This window comes from Vicugna pacos, chromosome 2 (genome assembly GCF_048564905.1).
Source record: "Vicugna pacos chromosome 2, VicPac4, whole genome shotgun sequence".
NCBI classification, from domain to species: domain Eukaryota; kingdom Metazoa; phylum Chordata; class Mammalia; order Artiodactyla; family Camelidae; genus Vicugna; species Vicugna pacos.
The window spans coordinates 97,851,978-97,873,710 of record NC_132988.1 but is presented as its reverse complement, the minus strand read 5'-3'; the positions used below and the strand labels follow the sequence as shown (position 1 = coordinate 97,873,710).

General features: G+C 35.4%; 1 long non-coding RNA gene across 1 annotated transcript; it reads left to right on the top strand.

Annotated features, from left to right (window-relative positions):
* The first annotated feature begins 788 nt into the window (after nt 1-788).
* Nucleotides 789-12,066, top strand: LOC140687740 (uncharacterized). Its single transcript, XR_012062258.1, has 4 exons — nt 789-965; nt 4,154-4,193; nt 9,433-9,502; nt 11,954-12,066. It is a non-coding gene; the product is annotated as an uncharacterized lncRNA (long non-coding RNA).
* Nucleotides 12,067-21,733: the final 9,667 nt, after the last annotated feature.

Sequence of the window (21,733 nt, the reverse complement as noted above, 5' to 3'; positions counted from 1 at the left end):
TTATGGAGTATCAGTTGTCTATTTTGGATCTTAAGGATTTTATCCATCTAATGCCTATTTAGGAATAGAACTTAGGAACAAAAAAAGAGAAAAAAATAGAAAGATTTTTAAAAGAAGGGAGAAAGAGGGTTTGAAAATAGTGTATAATGAATAATAGAAGAGCGAGTTGAAGCAGAGTATTAATCGGGTTGAGACGTCCTTTTAAAACCTTTAAAAAAAAAGGGGGGTGGGGAGATGAATAGATGTATTTGAAACCTGTGTCTAATCAATAACAGGACATCAAAACCCAAGAGAAATAGAAATGAATTAAGAAGTAAAAATTAAGAGAGTAATTGAAAATAGAACAGGTAAAAACAGATTTAAAAAAAAAAAATGGTTGTCGGTGTTCTCCTGGAGTCTGTGCTTTTAATGTGAAGTCTTTCTGTGTTCGTCCTGTTTTGGAAGCTCAGCTTGTTTTCATAGGCCCTCCGTTGGCGCCCTCTTCTGTGCTGCTCCCAGCACCTGTCGGCAAGCAGATCACGCCTCCTCCTAACACGGGGTCAGGTGCAGCTCTCCTCTACTGTGGGCAGGCGGGTCACTGCCCCTCCGGATGCCGCAGTCAGATGTTGCAGACTGGCCAAGCAGGAGGGCAGGTCGTGCCCCCTCCCAGCACCTTGGTCAGGGGCTGTGTTCCTGCCGGACAGGCGGGGGGCCGCTCTCCCCCTGCCTGCGCCGCCGGTAGCTCCGCTGCTCTGTGCGGCTGCGCACTCTGTGCAGGCGCTCCGCCTTGGTCGCGCTCCGCGGGTGGGCTCGGGGAAGACCAAGGGGCAGCCTTGTCCCTGCTCCGAGCCAAGACTCAGCTCCTTGGTTGTCCCTGTGGAGCAAGTTCTCTGAGGGACCAGGATGGAAGGAGCCTATCTGCCCAGGGCTGTAGGCCCGTCTCAGTCTGGCCCTTGAGGCTGCTGAGCCCTTCGGTGCGGACGCAGGTTTCGCCTCTGCCCCGGCCTGGGTGTTAAGCGCCAGAGAATATGGCGGCTCTGCCTGGGCCCCGCCCCTCTTCCCCTGAAAAGTTTCCGCGGGTTTTCAGAGATGGGGGTATGCACCCTTCCCCCGAGAGCACATCAACCTTGCTATTTTATGGCGGGCCCAGGTTGTTCTGTCCTGTACACCCACAGCCCCGGCGCCCAGCCCCTTGCAGTGCCCCGGAGCCGCCTCCGTGCAGCCGCCCCCGTCCTCCGCCCGGCTTGTGCAGCCTGGCCCTGCCCGTCGCTGCCGGCCCGCGTCTCAGGCTGGGTGTCGGGGGGACGCTCTGTGCCCGTTTAACTTAGTTCTGTCAGACAAGGGCTGCTCTGTACAGATCCGAGCCTCAGAGCCTCCCCCTCCGTCCCGCTGGCCTCTCAGGTGGTGAGGGGAGACCCAGCGAGCGAGCGCCAGTCCTCCTTTGCCGCTCCCTCCCCGCGGGACCCGTCCCGCGCTGCTTTGCCTTTTGTTCTTTCTTTTTTCCTTTTCTCCTACCAGATTTTTGGCGTCTTTATCTTTTGAAGAGAGCGATGTTCTGTCGGAGTTCCACAGGTGCTCTGGTTGGCTGAGTGGGTCTGTAGATGTGGGTCTTGGTGTATTTGTGGGAGAGCGTGACTTACGAGCATCCTTTACTCTGCCATCTTCTCCGTCCCTCCCCATTTTCTGACAACACCTTCATTCTTTTTAGTTTACTGTCTCTTCTGTCACAGTGTCAACATCTCACAACACCAGTTTGTTGATCCAAAGAGTTTTGCCTTCTTTCATCTACTTTCTGTTCTCTTTACTCTCCTGTCTCAGTTTAGACTCCATGGTCTATTACTGAAACTGCTCCATTGAATACATTTTAGAATCCTTTGCCACAATCTTGCTTCATCATACTTGCCTGATAATTTTAGTTAAATCCAACTTTTCATTATTCTCAATATGTCCCAACATAGCTGATTACAGTTGTCAAAATTCACATGGAAATGCTGACTGATCTCACTTTAAATCCATGGAAACTGGTCTCAAGAATTCCCTCATGCTATACAGCCATTCCGTTTACTGTTTACTCTCTCCTGTTTTCTTGGATACAGTTTCATCACTTTGTTTCCTTTCTCCAATTTCTAGTACCTGTTCCCTCACCCTTATTTTCAGCATATGGCTTTGCCTTTCCTTTCACTGAGTAGATAGAAGCAATCAAAAGAGAACTTGCATGTCTATCTGCCTACTTATTTTTCTCCATTATAGATTGCCTTCCTTCTGTTGCCACATCTGAGTTCTCTTAAACTCTTCATTCACCCTATCTATCCCCTAACACAAAAACAAAACAAACAAACAGAAAACCTCATCATACTTAGTCTTTCCAATATCAAAAAACCACATTTGTTGTCTTTGACTTTTTCCATATGGTATTTTTTTCTTTCTCTTTCTGGCTTACTTAGAATGACAATCCCCAGGTCCATCCATGTTGCTGCAAATGGCATTATTTTATTATCTTTTATGGCTGAGTAGTATTCCATTGTATAAATATACCACAACTTCCTTATCCAGTCATCTGTTCATAGGCATTTAGGTTGTTTCCATATCGTGACTATTGTAAATAGTGCTGCTATGAACATTGGAGTGCATGTGTCTTTTTGGATTAAGATTCCCTGCCCCCACCCAGGCTTTTTTTCTCACTCAGAGGGAAAAAAAAGATGTAGGCTTTTCCATCCCTAAGACCCTATATATCCTGTCCCTTGTGACAGTACGCCCCAACTCTCTGAATTTAACTGCTGTTAATCAGTCTGCTTCAGTTAAAAGGGCTTTATTGCTATTTTTGTGAAATACTGAGCAGGCTTTCCTCTTAGGGCTTTCACATTGACTTTTCCTTTGCCTGAGGCATAGTTACATGATTGGTCCCTTTCTTTCTTTGTATTGCTTTTCAAATTCCACCTTATCATTTAAGGCTTCTTTTGATCATCCAATACAAAATATCAGTGTGCACTGTAGCTAATTACCCTTTCTATCCCTCTTACTTTGCTTCATATATCTCAGTAAAATTTTTTACCTTATGTCAATTCACATATTGTCTTGCTAACTTGTTTATTTTTAGCTCTATTAGACTGAGACATTTATCCTCTTATTCACTGGTATGAGACTAGCAACTAGACTATGCCTTGGAATCTTGTAGATGCTAAATAAATATTTATTGAATGAGTGAATGAATGAATGAATAATGAATGAATCTAAGTCTTTTCTGGCAATCGCAGTATGTATTTCGTACCAAACTATAAGCTCTGAAAGGAGCTTCTGATATATTGCTATCTCATGCTCATCATGATTTATTAGTTTTCCTTTTAATGTATTATTTTCACCCATTTCTTCCCCAAGGATTCTAAGTTTGTCATTGATGCACCATCAGGAGCCACTCTTTTAAAACGTCTGTAAATTGTCACATGCTATTCCTACTACCTGGAATTCATATAATCCTTTTCAAGTCCATGGTGATTGCATACTCATGCTTCAATACTTTCTTGATTATACACCACTCTTTGTGGCCTTTCGTATTTTCCTTGTCAGTTAATCATCCCTTTCCCTGTGCTGCTATAGAAATAGCACATTGTTATAGGATAATTAATGTGATATGATGATAGATTTTATTATAGGTTGAATTGTGTCCCCCAAAATTCATAGGCTGGAATCCTAACCTTCAGTACCTTAGAATAATACCTTATTTAGAAACATTACATAGTAGATGTAACTAGTTATGATGAAATCATACTACAGTAAGATGAGCACCTAATCCAATGACTGATGTCTTTTAAAAAGGGGACATTTGAACAGACACATGCTCATAGGGAGAATGCCATGTAAATATGAAGGCAGAAATTGGAGTGATGAAGCAGATGTCAAAGAATACCAAAGATTTCCAGGAGATCAGTAGAAGCTAGGAGAGAGGCATGTGACAGGTCATCATAGTCGTCAGAAGAAATGGGCTGTGCCAACATCCTGATTGTAGATTTCTAACCTTCAGGCTGTGAGACTATATACGTGTGTTGTTTAAGCCCTCTAAGTTGTAGTATGTTGTTCCACCACCACAAGCAAAGTAGCAGGTTTCTTTTTACTTACAAATTAAAAATTCCTCTTTTCTGTCATTGATCTTTGTATAAATCTTTCCTCTTAACTCCAGCAAATCTCCAAATCAGACACAGGATCAATGGAATAAACAAGTAAGTAAAGGAATGAGTAAATGAATGATACCATAACGAAGAAAAAAGAGAATCCTAGCTAATCACTGAGGCTTGACTTTGTAAGACAAGTACAAGAAATTGTTGAAGATGTCATTTCAAAAAAAATCTTAAAAAAAGTATAATGAAGTGGCAGTGGTTCTACTGAGTATTTATATAGATATTTAAATTAATGGGCTCTTTTAATCCTGCAAATTTTTATCTCTAGATTTTATGCACATAAACTCCTTTCTTTTTTACATTTGTTTCAGCATAACTCTTCTGTACGAAAACTTATTTTTAAATAATTACTTCCTGAATCATTACCTCCAATTCAGTTCCCTATATCCAATTTCTTATGTAAACTTCTGTGAAAATACCCAGACACTTCTGTCTCTTCACATCTTCACATTGATTAAATTTCCTTATTTATAAACTTTCATTTACCACAAGCCTTGAATTGTGGGATAATGCCTTCTGGATATTTTTCTTTGTGCCTCTAATTTTGGGAAGAACTAAAAATTTATTCTGATTTCCCTCTACCTTCAAGAAGAAGGTGGAAAAATTTTTAAAGTGGTCAAGAACAAAATGGTATTTAAAAATAAAATAACACCACATGCTAGACTGAAAAGCTTCTAAGGAGAAATAAAAAGACATTAAGTGGCATTGCTTTGTGCTGGATTTTTGTTAGGCAACATTTGGATAACTTTTCAGACTTTGCTCTCTGTAGGAACGTGGGCAAAATTATTTGCAGGGGAAGCATCCCAATCATCTGGGAGTAGTAAAGAAGAATTAGGTTGCACTAAGGTAAATCATCAAACAAGCTGATTGCTCAGAACTGTTTCCATACTAGGACAAGGGAATGCTCGTGCCTTACAAATCCCGTTTTACTCAGTAAGACACTAGATAGGGATTTAAAGTTAGATTCCCTCACTGATCATAATGGGTATATTTTCCCTGAACTCTGGCAGACATGCACTTGAAATCTGTAACAACAGTAGGAAACTGATAGAGTGAATGGACTGTGGGAATCATGGTAATTTTCATTTATTTCCCATCAAAGGGACATTGCTGACAAATGGTATCTGGATTTAAAACTTTAATATGAGTTCACTGTGTTCCTCTATTGCCTCTGATAGATCCTGCTTAGTTCATTTTACAATTTCTGACTCACAAAGTGTGTGGTGAACAATAGTGGTATTGATTTCCTTTCATTTTTATCATGAATTTATAAATTAGGAAGTACACTTATGACCATAACAGAAACATAAAGTAGGTAGATTAGATGTTATTAAATAATCTTTTTTGAGTTTATATTTTAAGGAAATCAAATATGAGTATAACAACATTTTAAGAAATGCCTTTCTTTTACTTATTATACTTTATTAAACACTTGAGGATTATATTTCTTATAGAAATCTATCTTCTAAGTTAACTGAGAGGCCATGATGAAAAGATATATTAAAAGAAAATTATTAGATTTTTTTTCTTGTCTTTATAGTTATGCCACAAGTATAGCATAGACTTCACTGGTTCCCTTTACTTTTTATTGCATTCTGTATCAACACAAAGTTTTATTTTTTTAAAAAACAACAGAAATATATAGGCTTATTGAAAGATAGTTGTGAAATATAGTTAGAGACTAAATGTAGCTATAATATATTGTACCGGATTCTATAAACTAGTAACAGTATAAAACTGCAGTAATGTGTAAAAGCAAAGTAGCACTGGGAGAAATTAACCAAGATACAAGTGCCAGTTATTTTTAAAAGGCAGTAGTAGTATGTTGTTTGTCTACATACCATGTTAAAAGACACAAATAGCATCTGTAGAAAGAAGCAACTCTAAAGGCTGTGCTAGGCTAAATATATCCTGCTTTCTTTTTTCTTTTTTTTTTTTTTTTTTTTTAGTAAAGGTAGATTTATTTAGAGAGAGAGTGCATAGAGTGTAGGCTGTTTCAGAAGGCAAAAGAAAGGCCACATGTGGGGGTTGGGTGCTCAGGTTAAAGAAAAAGTAGGTAAACACTCGTCATAGACAAAGTGCAGGCCATCTTCAAAGAGGAGGGAGCAAGAAGTGCAGCCAGTATATCCTGTTTTCTAAAAAAAGTTGGTAACATATGAAATAGGTTTTTAAGGAAAAAAAAACCCCCACACAAATAAAATATACTTGTCACAGAGGATGGTCTAGTTACGGCAATTTCTGTGCAAGACTTAACACAGCTACCCAACCAAACACTTACACTGTTGGCACCCATTTCCTAGTAGAACAGGCTCACCAACTTGTAAACAGGCAACATGCCATCCTAACAGATGGCTGTGAGTATCTGCAGCCAAGAGACCATGAATGAACATCAGATGTGTTTGCTGAGGGCAGGATTCCCAAACAAAAACACCCAAACAGCTGTCTTTCCTGAGGTTATGAGCCCAGGGTTAAAGGCACCTACCACTCTTACTCTGTCTTTTGTGAGACCAAGTTTCCTCAAACCCTTAATTGTCTACTTTTCATGGAAGATAAACCATCAGAAATATTCTTACTGGACTAAATGTGTATATGTTTAATTGTATTCAGAGTAGTGCTTTACTGGTAAATGTGTTAATTTCAGTTAATATCTTGACTGTGTGCCCAAAGGAAATAGCACATACGCACTGGAATCTGATATTGGTTGGTATATATTGCCATCATTGTTCTAATTATTACTTATAGTCTCAAGTCTATTTCTGACCATGAAAGACCTCTGCCATTAGGCCTGTTGAGTAGTAAATGGCTCTATACTTTTTGTTGGCAGAAGGAAAAATTGGTCTGTTGTTGTCTAGATCCATTTACCATCATCTATTAGAAAATGCAACACAGTCTGAGAATGGTAATCACCCTTCTATTCCTTAGAAGTTGCAAAAGGCTCATCAACACATGTGATGCATCAGTTAGAAGATTCCTTAGGAAAGCAGAAAAAGAAGGGTAACAAGAAGAAAAATTATAAATAGTTGATAATACATGAAAATATATTCAAGTTCATTTTAGTTAAAAGTACAAAATTAAAGCTCTGTAATGAATTATTTTTATCAATTAGATTGGTACAGAATATAATTGCTGGTTACCCAGAATAGAAAACAATTTTCTTCACTTTTTATGAGACCAAATACTAGAAGCTTTTTGGATGGTGATCTAGTCTCAGAGAAAGAGACAGACAGACAGACAGACAGACCGACAGAGAAGTACACAGAGAGATGTTCATACTCTCATAGCTATTTTTTTTCAGATTTGCCTCTCTTTCTCATAAAGTGTGAGCTTTATGAAAGCACGTATGACACCTTACTTATTCACTCTTGTGCCCCTAATGTCTCGTCCAGGTTTGGCACATAATAAATGCTAAAAAATGTTTATTGGATTTGGGGGGGTAGTTGAAAGTATGAATAAATGAATGAAGAAAGTGCTGTTAATCTCATATTATTTCATTTTTACATATGCATTCTAATTCCTTAACTGGAATAATTTTGATTTATATAAAATGTATATATTTATAAACCACAATAAATATAAATGTAAATAAAGATTGCTTTAGAGATTGGAAAGAATAACAAAGTACTAAATGTATTATTGGAACTTTTACTTAATTTACTGTTACAGAAAGATAATATGAAGGATGCAGAGATAACAGAGAGTGGTTTAAAAGATAGATTTTTGAATTAGACTTCCAGGGTTTGGATTTTTAGTCACAGCACTTTAGTTTGGTGATACTGGGAAAGTTTTCTAGACCTTCTATGTTTCCATTTATTTTACTTGTAAAATGGGAATGATAATAATACAGTCATAGCAGTTGACTCTGGCAAGGATTAAATGAATTATTTGTAATTCTGCCTGGCCTACATTAAACACTAAATACACAATTGCCAAATAAATTCTGGGTAATATTAACACAGACTCTTTCATATTTATTACCATAATCTGGGTCTAGAAAGTAAAACAATTTCATCAGTTGGGAATCTTACCGCATAATTAATAAACCATTGTACAGCAGATAGCTTGCCATATGATCAACACGATCCTTGCTTTTAGCCAAGTAAGCTGTTAGCTCAGTGGTTGCCTTTTTTTGAGATCCACAGATGCCTTATCTTCCTGTTCCTCCAGTAGGTAATTTTGAGCAGTTGTGTCCTGGGTAAATCCCTACCCTTACGGATTTTAAAATTGTGTAAGGGGAGAAACATAAAAATAATTAAGTGTATAGTAACAAGATTTTATATGTAATATAGAAGATGATACTAAAGAATATTAACAGACAATATGCTATCTCTGTAGAAATCCATTCCCCAATTCTAAACTTACATTTCAAATGTTTGCAGTGGGTACATGTGTGTGTATGTATCAGTTAGCTATTTGTACTAATTTCCTTTTTTCAATTTCTATAGTAAATATAAGCCTAAGGCAATGCTTGATAATGACATATCTTTGTTAATTCCAAAAAAAAAAAAAAGAAAATTGCTAACTGGAATATTTGAGAATATAGCATTTGTTCCAAACAAGATCAAATAGTGGGTTCATCCCCACAACCACACAGTTATGACAGAGGTAGAGAGGATTATGTATCAGCATGAGAAAGTGTGTTGTTTCCAACTATGGACAAAAACAAGCACATTTTTCTCATGATTCCTACATTAAGTCTTGAATTTCCTGTGCAATCTTATACCTTCCGCATCTTCCAGCAGCCCCTCCTGCAACTCCTCACCTCACTCTCTTTGGTGCTAAGGCCAAAGGTTTTCAAGTCGAACAGAACTGGGTTAGGAACCACGTGTTTCATGATGGAGAAAGAGGGGTGAGGTGGGTGAGATGATGGCACTCTTTGACATCTAGCCAAGTTTCTCATGAAGTTAGAACCTAAAATAGCTTCATTTGCTTGAATATTTTTAGAGAGTAATTGAGTTCTTGAGACCCATAGTGCCAAGACAAGGTGAAGAAGAAAAGAGCAAAGAAACAAGATAAAGGTTCTAAGTGAATTAATTTTTATTATTTTAGTTGTTTCAGTGAGAAAGCCAAGCTAGAGTAGAAACTTACCTTTCAGTTTTAATCTTCTGCCTTTTCTCATGTGGAGTTTTATATATTAATGATTTTTCAAAATTTAAATATTCATCATTTGGGAACCACCCCCCTTAGAAGTATGACTATCCAAACAGAAATGAGAGAAGTGTGGTTTACAAATTGGAATTTTAATTTACTGTTTCTAATATTGTTTGGATCTACCTTTTTTCAGGATGTTTCCTTAGAAATACTTGAAGATGCGTCTGGGTTAAAAACAAGCGAAAAACTGAGGTGATCTCAAAGTGAGTGAGTATTTAAAAAATGTACCATGTAATGTGACTCTTGTGATTAACAGTTATTAATCACTTGGCTATGAATTAATTAGTTCATGGTTGGTATACATATTTGCCTTATTCTTAATACAAATTATGTTCTGTTCATTGTGATTCAGTTACTCTTGTCTTCTAGTTGTATGTTTCTGGTTTTTATTTGTTTTAATATTGGGTACTTTAAGGATAAACAGGCAATTTCTCAGTTTGAAACAATTAGGATAAACTAGCAGGCTTCTCAGTTCCTGTCTTCAGTAACTCAAAGACTAACCTGTATACACTTCCTTTCTTGACAGATCTCAACAGTATGCGTATATAAGGCCTAGTTTATCTTATTAATTGCATAGATAAATACGGTATTTGGTAATATTTTCTGAGATGCAACCCTTGTGTTGAAATCTCTTGGATGTAAATCCTTATATTAGTATTATGAAGAGTTTTTAGAACATGCTGTATTTTAGGTTGAACACTGCCAGAAGACTCTCCTTTAATCATTTTTTTCTCCAGAAGGCGATCCATCAGGCGTGTCTTTACTCTGTTTTAGCGATACTGGCTCACCTGGACTTTGCTGTTTACCGGGATCATGGTGGTTCCCTTGGCGATTGTGATAGATTGTCATTCACCTATGTATGTTCTTGCTCAATAAAAGTTAATATTAATAGGAAGGGTATCTGAGATTGTGAGCTGGAGATAAATTAGCAGTCTAAGGCCAGAGAACTGAGCAAAGAATTGACATAAAAACCTTGTGATGAAAATAAAGGCTTCATTAATAATCAGTTCACCTAATTGTTACTTGGCACTTCAAATGGTTTTCTTGTCAAACATTAGAATAAGAAGATTGTCTCCATCTGACATGTATTTTTTCCATTTCAACTAAGTGTTTTTTAAATAGGATTTTTCATTTGTTGAATTCTTGCTGTATACCGGGTTCTGTTCTGTGATACTTACATATATGTGTGTTTGTTAGCTTATGTTGCCTTCAGTTCATTCTGTGCATTTGGTACTATTATTATCTCAGTGGATAAGGATTCTGAGCAGTAGCCCAAGATCTCACTTTCAGCCATAAAGTGGTAAGGATAAGTTTCATATTCATGTGTCAGTATCCATATGCCATACTGCAAACCAGTATTCAGCACAGAAATTCCTTATATATTAAAGGACATCTGTCTATAAAGCATTTTAATGATCCTTTATATGCCACATGACTAGTACAAGTTGATGGCTTTTCTTGAAAAAGATTCCTGTGAAAGATGAGAGCAGAACTCCCTGGTTAAATAATCACAGAACTGTTTATAAAACCATAGCAATGGAGTAATAGATTAAATGAACACTTTATAACTGGGTTAGGGGGATTTGCACATTTAAAATGTAATTTAGGGAAGCAGAATTTATGGTATTACAAGAAGAGTAATATTTAAATGTTAAATATTTTAAGACTTTAAATTTATATTTAATTCAGAAGCAGAAATGACTATCAAGATTAATTACCCTAGCCAAGTGATAGCAATTTATTTCATTATTAAACTAGTAATAACAACACTGCACTTGACATCTTTTTATTCCCTCAACAAATATTTATTGAATCCTACTACATATCAGTCACTATACAAATTTCTGTTGTTTTAACCATGAACAAGACAGAAAATATTCCTGTACCTACAGATTTATCTAAGAAGCAGGCAGAAAACTGACAATCAAAAATAAAAATGAGGAAGAGCATTTTCAATGGGGATGATACTGACAAAGCCAGCTTTTACTGGGTTCTTATTATGTGACAGACATTTTACTATAATACTTACATGTATAACTCTATTTGATGTTCACAACCACACTGTCAGATAGGAAATATCACTTACATAATTCAGGTTGGGAAACTTAGACACGTATATGTTAAATTGTTGGTGAGCTTCAAGATTGGCAATGTGTTTCTTTCTTTCATTTTTTGATTAATATACTTCATTTTTGGGTTTTAGATTTATAGAAAATCGAGCAGATAATATAGAGAGTTCCTTCCTATATACCTTCTCTCTCATTCATTCATAATTTCCTCTATTATTAACAACTTGCATCAGTGTGGTATATTTGTTATAATTAATTAATCAATATTGATATACTATTATTAACTAAAGGCCATAGTTTACATTAGGGCTCACTCTTTGTGTTGTACAGCTTTATGAGTTTTGACAAATAAATAATGTGTATATACATTATAATATTACAGAGTAATTTCCTAAATATCCCCTGGGCTTCACCTCTTTATCCCCCTGTCCCTTTCTTTCTGGCAGCCACTGATCTTTTTACTGTCTCTATAATTTTGCCTTTTTCAGAATGTCACGTAATTGAAATTGTACAGTATTTTGTTCAGACAGCTGTAACAAAGATACCACAGACTGAGTGGCTTAAACAAATATTCATTTGTCACAGTTCTGGAGGCTGAGAAATCCGAGAACAAGATGCTGGCAGATTCGGTGTCTACTGAGAGCCCACTTCCTGGTTAATGAACATCTTTTCTCTGTGTCCTCACATGGCAGAAGGGAGCAAGGGATCTCTTTTGTAAGGGATCTAATCCCATTCAAGAGGGCTCCATGCCCATGATATAGTCATCCCCAAAGGCCGTACCTTCAAATATCACCACATTGGGAATTAGGTTTCAATGTATAAATTTTGAGAGTATACATTCAGTCTATAGTATATACTATATAGCCTTGACAGACTGGCTTTTTTTAAATTATTATTATTACTAAACAACATACATTTACTGTTCCTCTGTGTCTTTTCATGCCTTGATAGCTTATTTCTTTCTGTTGCTGAAATAATCAATTAGATGAATGTACCATAGCTTATCTATTCACCTTTTGAATGATAGCTTGGCTGCTTCTAGTTTTTTGTCAGTTTTGAATAGGTTGCTATAAGCATTTGTGTGCAAGTTCTTTTTAATTCATTTGGGAAACTACTAAGGAGTACAATTGCTGGACTGTATAATAAGACTCATTTAGTTATTTAAGAAATTGCCAAATTAACTTCCAAAGTGGCTGTATCATTTTGCACTCCCAACAGCAATAAATGAGAGTTTCTTTTGCTCTACATCCTGGCTGGCATTAGATGTTTTTATTATTATTTTATTTTAATTTTAGTTTTCCTAAAAGATATGTAGTGGAAACTTGTTTTACTTTGCTATTCCCTAATGACATATAACAATGAACATTTTTTCACATGCAATTTTTGTCAATTGTAGATCCTCTTGGTGAGGTGTGCAGATCGTTTGCCCACTTTTTAATTACATTGTTTGTTTTCCAATTTGTTTCTTGTGGCTAAAATCTTAACCATTATGTTATATTGTCTTGTAGAGTGTTGAGCAGACAATGGAACAGGGCAAAGGAATAGAAAGAATTTGGAGGATAAAGAGTAAGCTCTATATTTTACATAGGAATATCAGGGAAGACCTTTTTGAGGAGGGAACATTTGAGTTGAAATCTGAATGAGAAAATTCAGATGTGAAAATATTGGGGAATCAAAGGGGTTTTTATTAAACATTTTGAGTTACAGTTTCCTAAGTTGTGAAAAAAGATATCTTGGTTAAGATATACTCTGTTTGCTTTATCAATTGGGTGGAAGGATCAATAAATAATTGTCTTTCAATGGAGCATCTGGTAAGTTTGCTACTCATGCATCTTTCTTCTATGGCAGCATTTGGACTTTAGATAGGCATCATTATAGATCTGTTATGAGTGGAGTATACAAAATTTATTTATACTGTGTGTCTTTTGTATCTCTGAGTATTTTTCTGATAAAATTTTAATAGAGAGCAAAATGCTATTCAATTTATATATACATAGAGAAAGACGTTTTGCCAATTAATGCTTAATTTGCACAATAATCACATCATATATATTATTTAGCATTTTAGTTACAAAAACTTGACCCAGGCCAACTCAAGCAGATAAGAAATGCATTAATTGATGGATATTAGATAGATTATAGACATTTCAGAAGGGTCAAAAAATATTATGTAGTCTGGAATATTCCCTCTAAATCCCACAACCTCACTATTCAGTGAAAATAATACTGCCACCATCTGATGACACTGTGCATTGAAAACCAGCAATAGAGTCCTTGTCACTGCTGCCCCTGGAAACTGGCTGTTGTAGATGCACTTGTTCCTATATTTTTTTTCCCTACACATCTTTTGCTTTGTCTTCTAAGCTTCAAACTAGGGAGGCAGGTATTTCTAATTGGTGGAGCCTAGGTCATGTGACCACATTATGGCTACAAGGGAGGCTCAGTAAATGAATCAATTATTTGGCATTTTAAGCTTCATTAACATGACAAATGCAGATAAGGCAGAATATTCTCTGAACTTTCAAGAGTTTAGGTGTTAGTGACCTGAAAGAATAGCAACTTTATTTGGCAGCCTGTATTTCAGAATGCATTTTCTTCTGGAAAAATATATTCTTTCTGTCTGTAATATTGTTGTATTATCTTAGAATCTTTAGTATAATAGATAGAAAAATGCCCACCAGTTTTCCTATCATGTGTATCCCCTTTTTTAATGCAGCATTCCAGTTCTCCAACTAAGAGTCCATTTCTCCAACAGTGTGAGTCTGTTACTTGTTTTGGACAATAGGAAATCAGAAATGTTTTAAGCAGAACTTTGAAAAGTACCTGTATATATTAAGGCTTGCTCTCTGATAATCTTGAGAACCCTTAAGAACCACAGCATAATGGGAACAAGCCTGGGAAGTCAGCTTTGAAACAAGTGACGCACACTGTAGCCTTCCCATCATCTTCCAAATGACAGCAAATGTGTTAGCGAGATTTGTTGACATCATAAGAAGCAAATGAAGACTAATTCAAATTACTCAACCATAGAAATGAGGAATAAATAGAGTATTTATTGTTTTAATCTACTAAATTTTAGGATGGTTTGTTCTCATCAAATTTAGTAGGATTTAGTAGGATTCTCTAAAATTCAGTAGGATTCTCATCAAATGCTATTACATTTAGTCTTTACTCCATTATCTGTACCATAGAGTTGTTTTTCCCCCTTTTTAAATTGATAATCATCTGACACACTTAAAAGTAAATATCAAAAATTAACTAATTATTATATGTAAATATATAGTGACGTTGTTTATAATGTAGCTTCATGGAAGACCATGTATTTATTTTTCCATATGAGACACCATTTAAATTTGCTCTGAATTTCTTAACAGCATGGTATCTTGGCATAATTAACGCTTTTCAATATAGATGATGGTGTGAAAAACTTTTATTTTTGGTCTGCTGTTCACATATCAATCACTTTCTAAAGTCAAAATCCATTATACCAAAAAGAGAATAAGTGGTGATTTTAGATCAGAAACAAGTTGATTATTCCTAACTAGAGAAGTAGGAAAATGACATGGGCTCTAAATGTTTGACAGATGAGTAATTCAAAGTTTTCATAGCACTCAGTGACTAGAGATTGTGGCATATAAAGCTCTGTGGGCATTGTATCATATAGTTTCACCAGGGAATACTGGTCAACTCATTTGCTGTCAGTAAAAGACACTTTAAACTCTAATGAAATGATATTTCTAATATATTTTAATATCCCAGTGAATCAGTTTCTAAACTGAATTTATATGTGATACGTGGATGACTTGTTCAGTTCTATTGTTGTCATGGAAAAGGCTAAAGCATTTTTTCACAAATGATTTTCTTCCAAACTATACATATTGAATGAAGACTACTGATCATTATACCAAACTTCCAATTATTTCATATATATGAAAGACATTTCCTTAAAGTAAAAAATATAAACACATGTTTTCTGAATTTTCTGTGTTGCAATTATAGAAACTAATTTTAGATAAATAGAAAGATTTTTGTGACTTTGTTTCTATCATGTTATTGATCTCATATCCTCATATTTGATTGTGTTCATAATCTTTCAATCAAGTTATCTTGTACATTTTAATTTTAAATGGATTATGGAAATTTGTTTAGTGTTTGAAGGCTATTAACACAAATCTATATGCATAACAAAGTAACATTTAAAGAAATTCAGTTCAAGTCAGTAAAAATTTTTAACGATTGTACGTATAGACTGATGTAAGCTTGTGCAAATCCAAAGAAATGTCTGTATATTAAGTTAATGAAGTCAAGAAAAGTAGGAATTTAAATTATTATCAGAGATAAATGTTATAAAAATATGATTTGAAAGATTTCACTAGCTGACATTTGTTATTGCTTCTATATATCATAGCACAGTGATAGAAACTAAATGAAATATCAAATGAGAGAGACAGACTAATTTAGATTTGTCTAAGAACTGGAGTAGTGAAAAAGTGAGTATTAATGGCCAAAATCTCAAAGAGCAAGATGACAATAATTATTATATTTATAAATCATAATATATTATTTATAGCTAAAATATTATTTAATTATTTTATTCGGTTAGAACAGTACCCATTTTACCATATTTAGTCTTCAAATATGCCCTTATGAGATTCAATGTTTAATATAAATTCATTGTTTGGAGTTTTAATTTTGTCTCATCTTCCATTTTTTTTAACATTTTTTATTGATTTATAATCATTTTACAATGTGTCAGATTCCAGTGTAGAGCACAATTTTTCAGTTATAAATGAACATATATATATTCATTGTCACATTTTTTTCTCTCTGAGCTACCATAAGATCTTGTATATATTTCCCTGTGCTATACAGTATAATCTCGTTTATCTATTCTACAATTTTGAAATCCTGTCTATCCCTTCCCACCCTCCGCCCTCTTGGCAACCACAAGTTTGTATTCTATGTCTATGAGTCTGTTTCTGTTTTGTATTTATGCTATGTTTGTTTGTTTGTTTAGATTCCACATATGAGCAATCTCATATGGTAGTTTTCTTTCTCTTTCTGGCCTACTTCACTTAGAATGACATTCTTCAGGAGAATCCATGTTCCTGCAAATGGCGTTATGTTGTCGGTTTTTATGTCTGAGTAGTATTCCATTGTATAAATATACCACTACTTCTTTATCCAGTCATCCATTGATGGACATGTAGGCTGTCTCCATGTCTTGGCTATTGTAAATAGTGCTGCTGTGAACATTGGGGTGCAGGTGTCATTTTGGATTAGGGTTCCTTCTGTATATAAGCCCAGGAGCGGGATTCCTGGGTCATACAGTAAGTCTATTCCTAGTCTTTTGGAGAATCTCCATACTGTTTTCCACAGTGGCTGCACCAAACTGCATTCCCACCAGCAGTATAGGAGGGTTCCCCTTTCTCCACAGCCTCTACAGCATTTGTCATTTGTGGACTTTTGAATGATGGCCATTCTGACTGGTGTGAAGTGATACCTCATTGTAGTTTTGATTTGCATTTCTCTGATAATTAGTGATACTGAACATTTTTTCATGTGCCTTTTGATCATTTGTATGTCTTCCTTGGAGAATTGCTTGTTTAGTTCTTCTGCCAATTTTTGGATTGGGTTGTTTGGTTGTTTCTTATTAAGTCGTATGAGCTGCTTATATATTCTGGAGATCAAGCCTTTGTCGGTTTCATTTGCAAAGATTTTCTCCCATTCCATAGGTTGTCTTTTTGTTTTACTTATGGTTTCCTTTGCTGTGCAGAAGCTTCTAAGTTTCATTAGGTCCCATTTGTTTATTCTTTCTTTTATTTCTATTGCTTGAGTAGACTGTTGTAGGAGAACATTTTTGAGATGTATGTCAGATAATGTTTTGCCTGTATTTTCTTCTTGGAGGTTTATTGTACCTTGTCTTATGTTTAAGTCTTCAATCCATTTTGAGTTGATTTTTGTATATGGTGTAAGGGAGTGTTCTAGTTTCATTGCTTTACATGCTGCTGTCCAGTTTTCCCAACACCATTTGCTGAAGAGACTGTTTTTATTCCATTGTATATTCTTGCCTCCTTTGTCGAAGATTAGTTGACCAAAACTTTGTGGGTTCATTTCTGGGCTCTCTATTCGGTTCCATTGGTCTATATGTCTGTTTTTGTACCAATACCATGCTGTCTTGTTGCCTGTGGCTCTGTAGTACTGTCTGAAGTCTGGGAGAGTTATTCCTCCAGCCTCTTTCTTTCTCTTCAGTAATGCTTTAGCAATTCTAGGTCTTTGATGGTTCCATATACATTTTATTATGATTTGTTCTAGTTCTGTGAAATATGTCCTGGGTAATTGGATAGGGATTGCATTAAATCTGTAGATTTCCTTGGGCAGTGTGACCATTTTAACAATATTGATTCTTCCAATCCAAGAGCATGGGATATCTTTCCATTTTTTAAAGTCTTCTTTAATTTCCTTCATCAGTGTTTTATAGTTTTCTGTGTATAATTCTTTCACCTCCTTGGTTAGATTTATTCCCAGATATTTTATTACTTTGGGTGCTATTTTAAAGGGGGTTGTTTCTTTACTTTCTTTTTCTGTTGATTCATTGTTAGTGTAAAGAAATGCCACTGATTTTGAACGTTAATTTTGTAACCTGCTCCCTTGCTGCATTCTTCAATCAGTTCTAGTAGTTTTTGTGTGACCTTTTAGGGTTTTCTATATATAGTAACATGTCATCGTCATATAGTGACACTTTCACATGTTCTTTTCCAATTTGGATCCTTTTATTTCTCTCTCTTGCCTGTTGCTGTGGCTAGGACTTCCAAGACTATGTTGAATAGGAGTGGTGATAGTGGGCATCCTTGTCTTGTCCCAGATTTTAGTGGGAAGCTTTTGAGTTTTTCACCGTTGAGAACTATGCTGGCTGTAGGTTTGTCATAGATAGCTTTTATTATGTTGAGATATGTTCCCTCTATACCCACTTTGGTGAGAGTTTTTATCATAAATGGGTGTTGAATTTTATCAAATGCTTTTTCTGCATCAATTGAGATGATCATGTGGTTTTTGTCCTTTCTCTTGTTGATGTGATGTATTACATTGATTGATTTGCGTATGTTGAACCAGCCTTGTGTCCCTGGGATGAACCTCACTTGGTCATGATGTATAATCTTTTTTATGTGTTGTTGGATTCTGTTTGCTAATACTTTGGTGAGGATTTTGGCATCTATGTTCATCAGTGACATTGGCCTATAATTCTATTTTTTGATAGCATTTTTGCCTGGTTTTGGTATCAGGGTGATGGCAGCTTCATAGAATGAGTTTGAGAGTATTCCCTCTTTTTCAATATTCTAGAAGAGTTTGAGAAGGACTTGTATGAGTTCTTTGTATGTTTGGTAGAATTCCCCAGTGAAGCTGTCCAGTCCTGGACTTTTATTTGTAGGGTGGTTTTTAATTGCTATTTCTATTTCATTTCTAGTTATCAGTTTGTTCAAGTGTTCAGTTTCTCTTGATTCAGTCTTGGTGGACAGTATGTTTCCAGAAACTTGTCCATCTCCTCTAGGTTATCCAGTTTGGTTCCATATAGTTTTTCATAATATTCTCGTATGCTGTACTGTATTTCTATTTTGTTTGTTGTAATTTCTCCATTTTCCTTTCTTATTTTGCTGATTTGTGCTCTTTTTTCTTTGTGAGTTTGGACAGAGGTTTTTTGATTTTACTTACTTTTTCAAAAAACCAGCTTTTGGTTTGATTGATTTTTTTTCTATGGTTTTTTCGTAATCTCTATTTTATTTATTTCCTCCCTGATCTTTATAATTTCCTTCCTTCTGCTGCCTTTTGGGGTTTTTTGTTCTTCTTTTTCTAGTTCTTTTACTTGGTGGTTAAATTGTTTTTTTGAGATTTTTCTTCTTTTTTGAGGAAGGTCTGTATCGCTATAAACTTCCCTCTTAGCACTGCCTTTGCTGTGTCCTGTAAATTTTGTGTGATTGTGCTTTCATTTTCATTTGTCTCAAGGTATTTTTTTAATTTTGGCTTTGATTTCCTCATTGACCCATTGGTATTTTAATAGCATATTGTTTAATCTCCATGCTTTCCTTTCTTTCTCCTTTGTTTCTCTGTTGTTGATTTCTAGGTTCATGGCATTGTGGTCAGTAAAGTTGCTTGAGATAATTTCTGTCTTCTTAAAATTGTTGAGATTTCTTTTCTGCCCAAGTACATGATGAATCCTAGAAAATGTTCCACGTGCACTTGAAAAGAATGTATATCCTATTTTGTGGGGATGTTATGCTCTGAAAATATCCACCAAATCTAATTTTTCTATTGTATCATTTAATTTCTCTGATGCCTTATTTATTTTCTGTCTGGAAGATCTGTCTAGTGATGTTAAGGCAGTGTTAAAATTCAACTATAGTTGTATTCCCATCAATATCCCCCTTTATCTCTGTTAGTAATTGTTTAATGTACGTAGGTACTCCTATATTGGGTGCATATATGTCAACAAGTGTAATATCCTCATCTTGTATCACTCCTTTAATCATTATAAAATGTCCCTCTTTATCTTTCTTTATGGCCTTTGTTTTAAAGTGTATTTTGTCTGAAATCAGTACTGGAACACCTGCTTTTTTGGCTTTTCCATTTGCATGGAATATCCTTTTCCATCCTTTCACTCTCAATCTGTATATGTCCTTCTCCCTAAAGTGGGTCTCTTGTATGCAGCATATTGAAGGTTCTTGCTTTATTATCCAGTCTGCCACTCTATGTCTTTTGACTGGAGTATTTAGTCCATTAACATTTACAGTAATTAATGATAGATGTGTGTTTATTACCATTTTGAACTTATTTTTTCAGTTGATTTGGTATTTCCTCTTTGTTCCTTTCTTCTTCCTTTTGTGGTTTGGTAATTTTCCTTTGTATTATCATGGATTTTATTTAGTTTTTGTGACTCCCTTGTAAGTTTTTGTCTTGTGGTTACCCTTTTCTGTAAGTCTGTTAGCCCATTACTATATCTCAAACCCATCCTACCGAAAACAAAAAATTTAAAAAAGAAAGAAAAAGATACTCTATATTTTCTTGCTTCCCTCTCCCAATCTTAATGATTTAGATGTCTTCTTTTACAATTTTGTGTTTATTTTATTTATAATTCATGATTTATCACCTTTCCAGTTATGAATTTCTAATTTCTGTAGCATCCTGATGCTTTTCTATTTAGAGTAGACCTTTCAGTATTTCTTTTAGCATGGGTTTAATGTTGCTAAACTCTAAGTTTTTGCTTGTCTGTGAAATTCTTTATCTCTCCTTCTATCCTAAAGGATAGCCTTGCTGGATAAAGTATCCTAGGCTGGATCTTTTTTTTCATTCAGGACTTTGAATATATCTTGCCACTCCCTTTTGGTATGTAGTGTTTGTGTAGATAACTCAGCTGAGAGCCTTATGGAGGTTCCCTTGTAACCCACTCTTTGTTTTTCTCTTGCTACCTTTAGGATCATTTCTTTATCCTTGACTCTGGCCATCTTGATTATGATATGTCTTGGTGTGGGTCTGTTTGGGTTCTTACTGTTTGGGACCCTTTGAACTTCCTATACTAGGATATCTGATTCCTTCTTTAAGTTTGGGAAGTTTTCAGTCATGATTTCTTCAAATACCTTTCCAGTCCCTTTGTTCTTTCTTCCCCTTCTGGGACCACTATTATGCGAAGATTGGCCCGCTTTATATTATCCCATAGGTCCCTTATGTTGCTTTCATTTGTTTTTATTTGTTTATCTTGCAGTTATTCTGATTGGGTGCTTTCTGTTGTCCTGTCTTCTAGGTCACAAATTCATTCCTCTGCATTATCTACTCTGCTTTGCACAGCCTTTAGATCCATTCTCATCTCAGCCAATGAGTTTACCATTTCTACTTGGCTCTTCTTTATAGCTTCAATTTCATTTTTGACATATTTTGTATCTCTAAACACTATCTCTTTTAGTTCCTTCAGTACCTTGTTCACTCCTTTTTTGAAATCTTGATCTAGTAGGCTATCAATGTCTATTTCATTGATCGTTCTTTCAGGGGATTTCTCTAGTTCTTTTAATTGGGAAAGGTTTCTCTGCTTCTTCATCTTGCTCATATCTCTCTGGCATTGTGGCTTATGGAGTATCAGTTATCTATTGTGGTCCTTAAGGAGTTTATTTATTTATCTATCTAATGCCTATGTAGAAATCAAACTTAAAAAAAATAAAGGAGAGAGAAAAAGAATTTTAAAAGGAGAAAAAAGATTTGAACAGTGTATAGTCAATTATAGAAGCGCAGTTTGAATCAGACTAGCATTCGAGTTGAGATGTCTTTTTTAGAAACCCTTAAAAAGAAAAAAAGGAAAACAGATCAAAAAAAAGATATTTG